Source organism: Callorhinus ursinus, unplaced genomic scaffold, assembly GCF_003265705.2.
Source record: "Callorhinus ursinus isolate GAN/ISIS: 27379988/994484 unplaced genomic scaffold, GSC_fseal_2.0 scaffold4, whole genome shotgun sequence".
In the NCBI taxonomy this organism is placed as follows: Eukaryota; Metazoa; Chordata; class Mammalia; order Carnivora; family Otariidae; genus Callorhinus; species Callorhinus ursinus.
The window spans coordinates 77,504,148-77,514,795 of record NW_027397066.1 but is presented as its reverse complement, the minus strand read 5'-3'; positions in this window follow the sequence as shown (position 1 = coordinate 77,514,795).

Here is a 10,648-nt window from a genome sequence, read left to right as displayed (position 1 = left end):
CCAGGTAAAGAACATATTCAACTGATTATCTAAATGTTAAGCTTTTCCCAATTATTTTTGGCCTCATTAATTCAGCACATATTACATAAATAGACATTATGCTATATACTGAGGATGCATTAGGCAAGACAAAAATCCCTGTCTCTGTTGAGTTTACAGTCCCAAGAAGAAGTTAAAAGAAATTACTGAACACTGTGGTTACTTATGATTTATTAGCTACTGTGCTAGGTGTTAGTTATACAGCAGTGAGCAAGACAGACAGAGGGTGCGTGTTGAGTTCTAAGATAACATCAAACATCAGATCCTATCACACAGGGAGTACTTAAACCAGTCTTTCGAGGATAAGGAAGTCATTCTGGAGGCAGTGACAGCTTAGCTGAGACCCAAAAGGTAAATAACACTCAGCCAGACCAAGAGCGAGGGAAGGCAGAGTGTTTTAGTGCACATGCACAAACATCCTGGCTGTCAGCTCTGAGCCAGAGCATTACAGGGAGTGCAGGATGGCTGAGGTAGAGGATCAGCACAGAAATCTGAGAAAGCAGAGGTAAGCAAAGTAATCAGGAACGAAATCATGAAGGCATAGTAAGGTCGACCATTATAGAATCTGAGGCAGCCTGCTCGGGTTCAAATCCTGGTTTGGGCACTTACAAGCTGGGTCTTGATGACTTTGGGTGTGCTGAATCATTCTATTAAGCAACTTGGTTAACTTGAGAATCATATTTCCTATTCTCTTTCCCAGGATTGTTCTATTAGCATTGGCCAGATAAGGAAATTGTACAAGATTTAGTAGCTGGAAGCAAAGCAGCAGCCTTTAGTCTCTGACGGTCACCTTGGTAGAAGGTGATGGAAGGACCCAGAGGTTCCCAGAGGGACTCAGCTTGTCCTCACTTCTCCTTTGTTCACATCCAGCTCTTCTCCCCCTCAACTTTGGTTCCTCCGACCAAAAGCAGCTGTAGGACCAGCACCAGGAGGGAGTACAGACTCACAAAGACAATACCTCCCACAAACTTATCTGCCAGCCACCCTCACAGTCTCACCTGGGTAGCTGGATGTGCTTGGCTTTTCTTATTCACTAGCTCGTGATTCCTCTGATCTTCCAGTTTCTCCTTTATGACCTTCCTTTCCCATATCTCATAATACTATATATATATATACATATATATATATATACACACTTGTACTATAATAAACCCCGTAACTCACAATGACTCTGTTTCCCTAGTACACTGGACATGTTATATAACCTCTCCACACCTCAGTTTACCTTTAAAAAGGATGATATTGATTGTAATACTATCTGCTTTATGGGGTTGTCTTGAGGAAATAATGTATGCTCACTAAACGACAGTTACCTTAAGGAGTTTATACTTTCTTTGAGGTAAGTGGAAAGTCAGTAAAAGATTTTTGGTGGGGAAGTGACATGACCAGACTTGTTTTGGAACATTCAATCTGAGTGAGATTTGTAATATAGATTTGAGGGGAGCAAAGAGACACTTGGAAGTCTGGTACAGTAGTCGGAGTTTGAGATGTTCGTTGGTCTTAATTAAGGTAGTGACACTGGGATTGGAGATCAGTGGACAGATTTGAGAGCCACCAAGAAACTAGAAATGTCTTTCTCTGGCTTATTTACTAGCATAATATCCCCAAACCCCATTCACGTTGACACAAATGGCAAGATTTCTACCATATGACATCACTTATACATAGAATCTAAAAAAGCTGAACCCATAAAAAATAGTAAAATGGTGGTTACCAGGGGCTGAGATGGGGGAGGGGAACAGGAGAGATGCTTTTTAGGGTATAAACTTGCAACTAGTAGAGAAATCCTAGAGAGCTCATATACAACACAGTGATTATAGACAGCAATATTGTAAACATCAAACTTGCTAAGAGACTAGATCTTAATTATTCCCACCACAAAAAAAGAAATGCTAATTATGTGACATGAGTTGTTAGCTAATGCTACAAGGGCAGTCACATCACATTATATAAGTCAAATCAACCTGCCGTATACCTTAAACTTACACAATAATACATATCAAAAATACTTAAAATAAAAATTTCAAACTGAAAAAAGGTGAACACCAAAAAACAAGATACATGAACATGTATCAGATGACAAAACTTGTTAAATTATTAAAATGGGAACAGAGGAAAGAAAGGCATGATGGATTACTTTCAAGCTTCCAGCTTAAGACATTGGGTGGATCATGATACCATTTTTGTGAAACAGTAAACGTGGAGGAAAAACTTGTTTGATGAGGAAGTGATGAGATTTTTGCTTTGACATGATAAGCCTAAAGGACCCATGACACATCTAACTGGATATATTAAGAAGGAAGTTGCTCCCGTCCGTCACCGTACAAGGCTATCGCAATACCACTATTCTGCCCGTGCTGTACCTTCGTAACTACACTTGTGGCACGCATAGCAAAACGTAGAGAGTGGTTGAATCGCTATGTCATACATCTAAAACAAATGTGCATTGTATGTCACCTCTACTTCAATTTTTTAAATTTATGTATATGTACATACAGAAAGAAAAAAAAGGAATTTGCTTATGCTGGACAGTTGAACATGGAGATCAGACATGAATTGTGGGCCCTTGTTCGTCTACTATACTTACAGGGCAAATGTGCCTTTCATAAAGGCAAGGAACTAGAGGCTGAGGTATTGGATTTTTGTTTTTGTCTCCCTCAGCATTTCTTTCTTTCTTTCTTTCTTTTTTTTTTTTTTAAGATTTTATTTATTTATTTGTCAGGGAGAGAGAGAGAGAGCACAAGCAGGGGGAGAGGCACGCAGAGGGAGAAGCAGGTTCCCCGCCGAGTAGGGAGTCCGATGCGGGACTTCCTCCCAGGACCCTGGGATCATGACCTGAGCAGAAGGCAGATGGTTAATGACTGAACCACCCAGGCACCCCTCCCTCAGCATTTCTAAAGCCTTTTGGTCTCAGGAAACCTTTACACTCTTAAACTCTGAGGTCCCTAAAAAGATTTTGTTCATGAATATTTACGGGGTGAGAAATTTAAACTCAGAAACTTTAAATTAAAAAATATATACTAATTCATTTCAAAATAATAAACCATTACATGTTAGCATAAAGAACATATCCTTATGAAAAAATAACTTTTCTAAAACAAAAAAATTAGAAATAAAAATACTATCATTAGGGCGCCTGGGTGGCTCAGTCTGTTAAACATCCAACTCTTGGTTTCCGGGGTCAGGTCATGATCTCAGGGTCCGTGGGATCGAGCTCAGCAGGGAGGCTGCTCGAGATTCTTTCCCTCTGCCCCTCTCCTTGTTCTCTCTCTCTCAAATAAATAAATAAATCTTTAAAAAAAAAAAAGCACCATCATTTACTTTTTATGAATCTCTAATGTCTGGCTTAATAGGAAACAGCTGGAGTCTCATCTGCTTCTACATTCAATCTGTTGCAATATCACACATCATGTAGCCTCTGGAAAGCTCTACTGCATACTTGTGAGTGAATGATAGTGAAAAGGAAAAATAACATCTTAGAATTATTACAGAAGTAATTTTGATTTCATAGGCCCCTGGAAAAGTTAAGTCCCAGAGAACTTCAGGAACCCCGGACCACACTGTGAAAACCACTGTTTGTTGTGAACATTAAGTCAGAAGGTATGATGCTCAGAATGGGAGTGGAGAGGAAGACCTAGAAACTCAAGTCCTTAGGGGAGAAAGTGAGGGGATTAGGAGGTTGGCAGGTGACAGTGACAGAGAGGAAGTATGATGTAGCTGAATAGTGCATGGCATGGCTCAAGTGGACAAAGGGTCTTAGGAAAAAAGGAAGAATTAATGAGTGGTCCTGAAATAGTTTTGGGAAATGGGGGCCATTCAGGTCACACCTCTCCACTACCTCAGTGGGTGGTATTGGGAGAGAAAGCAGCATTTATGTGAGAAGATTGTTGGGGAAGCAGTGTCTCTTCAAAGAGCCAAGTTTTAGCTAGCAAGTACTAGAAACATAAATGTCATGTTAATGAGAGGAGGGAATTTCTGTACTACATGTAACAAGTGCTAGTAGTTGCCTACAAATATCCAATCTCTCTTTATTCCTCGGAAACAAAAATCCCAATTCCTAACTGGGCATACTGCCACCCAGACAAATCCTATATCTTCCAGCTTCCCATAAGATGTGACTCATTCCTGGCTACTGAGATATAAAGGGAAGTGCTGTGTGAGGCTAGAGAGACCTCATAAAAGCAGCTAAGTTTGGAGAAACCCTTTTTCTCCTTTCCTCCTCAGCGCTCCTGGAATACGTGACCGCTTGAAAGCGTGATCAGATAGGCATATATGGAACCTCGCGCTCAACAAATGTAGTATATACATTCTTTCCAAGCGCACGGAAAAGATTGCCAACATTCTACCACTTAATGCAAATATGAATTAACTTCAAAGGATTGGTATCACACAGACCATGATGAGTTTGAACACAATGTCTGCTAAATATTCCCAGCATTTTCTTGGTGAAAGAAGGAAGGGAACGTTTTTAGACCTCTCTAAAAGATCACCTACACCCTGGATTGACAGGAGAAGGAAATCCTTGCCCATAGAGTAGGAAAACAAAAGCTTTTACCTGACTCCCGGCACGTTCAGCAAGTACTACAGATAGCAGAGTGACTGGATGCAGCAGGATTTTCAGGCCTTTTACAGTCAGACACAGCCTAAAAAGCCTTAACCCCTCAGGCATCGTGTTGAGCGAGGCTTGCTACCAGAATGTGCACACACATCACCTGAGGAGGAGTCTTGTTAAAATGCAAATTCAGTAGTTCTGAGTTCCTGAGATTCCGCATTTCTAACAAGCTACAAGGGGGTGCTGATACTGCTGGCCCAGACACTTCATTTTGAGAAGCACGGATAAAAACAGTGTAGAATTGGGGCACCTTGGGGATCAGTCAGTTAAGTGTCTGCCTTCAGCTCAGGTCATGATCTCAGCGTCCTGGGATCGAGCCCCGCGTTGGGCTCCCTGCTCGGCGGGAAGCCTGCTTCTCCCTCTCCCACTCCCCCTGCTTGTGTTCCCTCTCTCGCTGTGTCTCTCTCTGTCAAATAAATAAATAAAACCTTTAAAAAAACAAAAATAAATAAATAAAATAAAAAACCTGTAGAATAAATCTATGGCATTAATGTAGGCCACAAAGCCAAAAGTCTAGTTATCAACCTCAAAAATGACTTCTTGCCTACACTACTTTATCCATTTAATGAATATTTATTAGAGGTTTATTATGTGCCAGGTATATGCTAAACTCTGGAGAAGACAATGATGAACAGAACAGAAATCTTGGCCACTCAAGAGCTTCAGGTTTGTTAGAGAAGCCAATAATTAAAGAATTATACAAATAGGTATTTACTTCCAAAACATATGTGCCTAGAACAGCACACAGTCATTCCTCAATAAGGATTTGAGCTAACTCTGGAGAACAGAATTCCATGGTTGCCTATAATCCAGAGACCAGTGAAAGTTTCTCATATGAAGTGATGGTTAAGCAGATACCTACCTCTGGGATACATAAAGTTCTGAATGAACAGGTGATAAGAAGCAATAATGGGAAGCGAGGGAGAAGAGTCGTCTTGGAAGAAAGAGCAATTGAAAAATCGCAGAAGTAGGGAAGGACAGGACAACTCAAGGAACATATTAATTTTTAAAAATACATTAAAAACATATTTTAGTCAAGTGAATTTCATTAGAAGTGAACTTTGATTTATGTCAACTTTTCTAAATTTGCAAAAGATAAGAGTTTATGTGCTTTTGTTGCATTATGCCTGATTTGATTTACCATGTTCTCTTTAGATAGGGTCCTCCAAATTATAGGATAATTCTGAATCAGTCGTATCAGAAATCAGAAATCACAGTTCAATGATTTCATGTAATCATACCCTTAATTTTAGGTATTTATAGGAAAGGTAAAATTTTTTAATTTTTAAAATTAAAAAAATTTTTGCACACTTCGAGGAGGTCCAAGCCAACAGACTAAAGCAAGAGAAAAGATTAAAAGGATGAGTATTGGAAAGAAAGAAAAACGTAGTTATTCACAGACGCTATGGTTACCCACATTTAAAAAATTGAGAAAGAATCTTCAGATCAGTTATTAGAAGTTTTAGATTAGTGAGGCTGGTGGATACAAAGCAAATATATAAAAGTCAATTATATTTCTATATGCCAGCAACAAATAGAAATGCCATTGTTTAAAGAAGCCAATTACAACACCCTCAGGAAAATAAGGTACCTAGAAATAAATCTTTAAAAAATCTTTACAAAGTATACTATAAAATTTCCCAAAAAAAAAGATTTTAAAATAATACTATGATCATGGATGGCTTCAAAACCATAAAGATGTTAATTTCTCCCAAGCTGATCTATAGATTATATACAAATCTGATCAAAACTTGAACTATTATAGGGCATATAGAACTTGACATGCCATTTCTAAATTTATATGGACCGTGAAAAAGGCCCCAAGTCACTACAAAAAAGAACAAGTGGGAGAGTGGGGCATGGGGTTTAGTCCAGCAGGTAGTATTACTAGAGTCACGATAACTAGCATTGTCGGGTACTGATACAAATGTAGACCAACTGACCTGTGGAACATAATGGAAGAATCCATAAATAAACCTGTACCTCTGGGAAACTTGATTTTCTAGTAATAAAAAAACAAACACAGCCGATATTTACCTGCAGTGACCACCAAGGCTCGCACACACCCTGTTATCTGGGGTGGTGGGCATGAAGGGCCGCAGGCTCGGTGAAGCCTGGCTGGGGGTCTGCTCAGGAGCAATCTCACTCCCAGTTTCCATCCCCTGCTCCACCTATTTAGGTAACTGTTCTTTCCTCACCTTGCAAAAACAAACAAACAAACAAACAAACAAAAAACTAAACTAAAAACCAATATGGTAATTTGCTCTGGGGAAAGAACAAACACACAGGGTCTCTGGATGGAAGGCAGAGGACAGTTGGTGGCTTCAGTGAATGTTCACACCAGAGGCAGAGACCACCATGCCTCTTCCCCACACAGGTGCCTGGTGCCGACCTGAGGCTTGCACCCTCTGGGCAGCACACGGAAGGAGCTTAGTGCCCTTGGCCATTTACCCATCCTCAGGAAGCTTCCTGCTCCCACCCTTAAAAATCTTGCCATTTGCAAGGACATGGATGGAGCCGGAGTGTATTATGCTAAGCGACCTAAGTCAGAGAAAGACAAATATCATAGGATTTCACTCCTATGTGGAATTTTTAAAAAATATTTTATTTATTTGACAGAGAGAGACAGCGAGAGAGGGAACACAAGCAGGGGGAGTGGGAGAGGGAGAAGCAAGCTTCCCACGGAGCAGGGAGCCCGATGCGGGGCTCGATCCCAGGAGCCTGGGACCATGACCTGAGCCAAAGGCAGACGCTTAACGACTGAGCCACCCAGGTGCCCCCCAAATGACATGATTTTAAGTGATATTATCTGTGGCTATAACATAAAGTTCATATTTAGGATTTGACGACTTAAGAAAATAAACTGACAAATTTACTTATTGAAATCACCCCCCCTCCAACCTTCAGAAAATAAAAAATAATAGCATCTGACAGAGTCTTCTCACCCCAGACTTCATATCATTAATGCAGAATTTCTTCCTGTCCGAATGTGGCCAATTGAGATTACCAAATGTGATTATTTGGGTCTCTAAAACAATATGCTGTTTCCTGTCCGTTATGCTTTATGGATACGGACCATACGAGAGTGCTATTGGAGTTCAAATTCCTAGAAAATTTTGTAAGTCATGTTTAAAATTAATATTAAAATTTACTCAAAGTATTCTCAAAATAACAGAAGCAACAGGGAGGAAAGAGTAAATCAATTAAAGAAACATTGAACCCAAGTTGTTATATTATCTTGGTTGAACCAGAAGCTTAATCTTTCTGCAATGGAGGACCTAATTGTACTACCGTATTCCCTTTCTAGTGATAGAAAAGTCATCTCAGCATCCCATTGTGATTAAATGTATTATAGGGAGCTTTTTTTTTTTTCATTTCTCTAAGAGGTGAAGCTATTTTTGTTTTGTTTTGTTTTGTTTTTGTTTCTCAGAGTCCGTAGTCTCTCATGGTTCATCTGCCCCTACAATTTCCCCCCCTTCATTTTTCCCTTCCTGCTATCTTCTTCTTCTTCTTTTCTTTTTTTTAACATATAATGTATTATTTGTTTCAGAGGTACAGGTCTGTGATTCAACAGTCTTACACAATTACCTATTTTTAAATCAGCTTTATTGAAGAATTTACATACAATAAAATGTACCTATTTAAATACATAATGCCGTAAGTTTTTGACAAATATGTATAGTAGTGTGACCACTATCACAATCATGTTATAGAATATTTCCAGGAACTATCAAAAATATCCATTGTATTTATTCTTTCACTTTTTAATAAATGTCTTTGAGCATCTATGTTACAGTATGAGTGCAATTTAGGAATACAGTGCATGAATAAAACACATGGGCTCTGGTCTCAAGTACTCAAGGTAACATAACATATGAAGCCTTTGAGAATGGGACCAGAAGACCAATCTGGACAAGACGATTTCAGAAATCCATCCAAGAGGAAACTGGAAAGAAATTAGCAGCTTATTGAATGCCTACTTTGTGGTAAGCACTCTACATCCCTGAGTTCTTTTATTTTTTTAAAAATTCGTTGATTGTTTGATTGATTGATTTGAAGGAGAGAGAGCATGCACACAAGCGGGGGGTGGCGGAGGTACAGAGGGAAAAGGAGAAGCAGACTCCCCACTGAGCAGGGAGCCTGATGTGGGGCTCGATCCCAGGACCCCGGGATCATGACCTGAGCTGAAGGCAGAATGCCCAGCCGACTGAGCCACCCAAGTGCCCCATCCTTGAGCTCTTTTAATAAAATATTTTACTTAAGAAATAAAGGCAATCCAGAGTAATAAAGGCCAGTGTTGTGGCGACAACTGTGTGGGGTTCAAATCCCCAACGCTGTCCTTTATTGGCTTTGAAGTCTGGGCCAAGGTATTGAACATCGTTGCATTTCCGTTTTGTCCTCTGTGAAGTGTCTAGCAATAATCCCTCCCTCACAGGGTTAGTACATGTAAATGAGTTTGTACATGTGAGAACAGTACCTAGTGCATAGGAAAAACTCTTAGCCTCATTTTACCAATGAAAATACTGAAATATAAGTTGAAATATCATGTCTAGGAGCACACAGCTAGCAAGTTTCAGACCGTAATTTGAAGGCAGGCCTGACTCCAAAGTTCATGCTTTCTCCACTATATCTGGTGAATTAGAAAGTAGGCAATAAAGAGGGCAAGGAGGGACATGAATTCATTCTTCTTTCCCTTTTCCTTGCAATCGTCTTGTACCCTTTTCTGTCCCATACCTCAAAAATAGTGATTCCTAACTGCAGCAATGCAGTGTACCACCAGATCCCTCCCCTTAAGGAGGACATCGAGCCCTCCCCATCACCCCCCAATTCTGGACTGAATTTAATAATTTTTCTGCTTATAAGTCACACCTGCCTTCCTCTCTGGGATTTTTTTTTTTTTTTTTTTTTGGCCAAGGCTGCCTCCCCCAAGGTCACGTCTTAGCCTCAGGAACTGCTCGCATCTAATCATTAGTTAATGTGGGGTTTTAAAGTCCCCGAAGCCTCCTTGCTTCAATGTCGGACAACTCTGGAGAGCCATCCCGCTTGCAGAATTCTCTGTGAGATCAGCTGAGGCCTCTGCTGTAACTGACTTGTCTCCCCAACCATGCCTTCCTCACTTCCCCACAGGCCCTACTCCAGCAGCACTCTCCAGTACACCTGCTACCCCCAAACCTCCATCTCACAGTCTGTTTCCAGGAAATCCGACCTAGGACTGGGGACTATAAGCAGTCCTAGGAAGCCACTCTACAGTAGGATGTGGGAGGGGGATCAGAGGAGGAATACGAAAGCCCCCAGCATAGTATAGCTGTGTAATTGCTGAACAGCGGTGAACAGTGCAGGGGGCTGGCTGCAGGGAACGCACTGAAGGGTGCTGTTATCTCGGGCATTGGCGAAGGACCGGGGAAGCAGAGATTATAAGGATCACAATGGCTGCTGCTAGGTATTATCAATGCATTAGGAAAACAAGGAAGACCGTGGTGGCCGATTACCCGTTTAAAAGTATGAGTTAGAGGGGCTCCTGGGTGGCTCAGTCGGTTAAGCATTGGACTCTTGGTTTCGGCTCAGGTCATGATCTCAGGGTTGTGAGATGGAGCCCCGTGGGACTCCACATTCAGCTCGAAGTCTGAAGACTCTTATTCCCTCTCCTTCTACCCCCCAAACCCCCTCTTTCAAATAAATAAATAAATAAATACATACATACATACATACATACATACATACATACATACATACATACATACAAGTATGAGCTAGAGACCGTCCATGGCAGCATGTGAAAAGATTCAGTTCCTGCAGCTGGAGGGCAGAAAAAACTGAGGATCAGGCTTTAGACTTAGAGAGTGAAGTCCAGAAGCTTGCATCCTCAGGTCTAGACAAGTCAGCTTGATTTTAGCACCCTGATAGGGAAAGCCCTGAGACTTGGGGTAGAAACATTTCAGTCAGTGGACTCAAGAACTTTTAAAGCCCAGATTCTGCCGCACTCCTAACCTTCCTTAA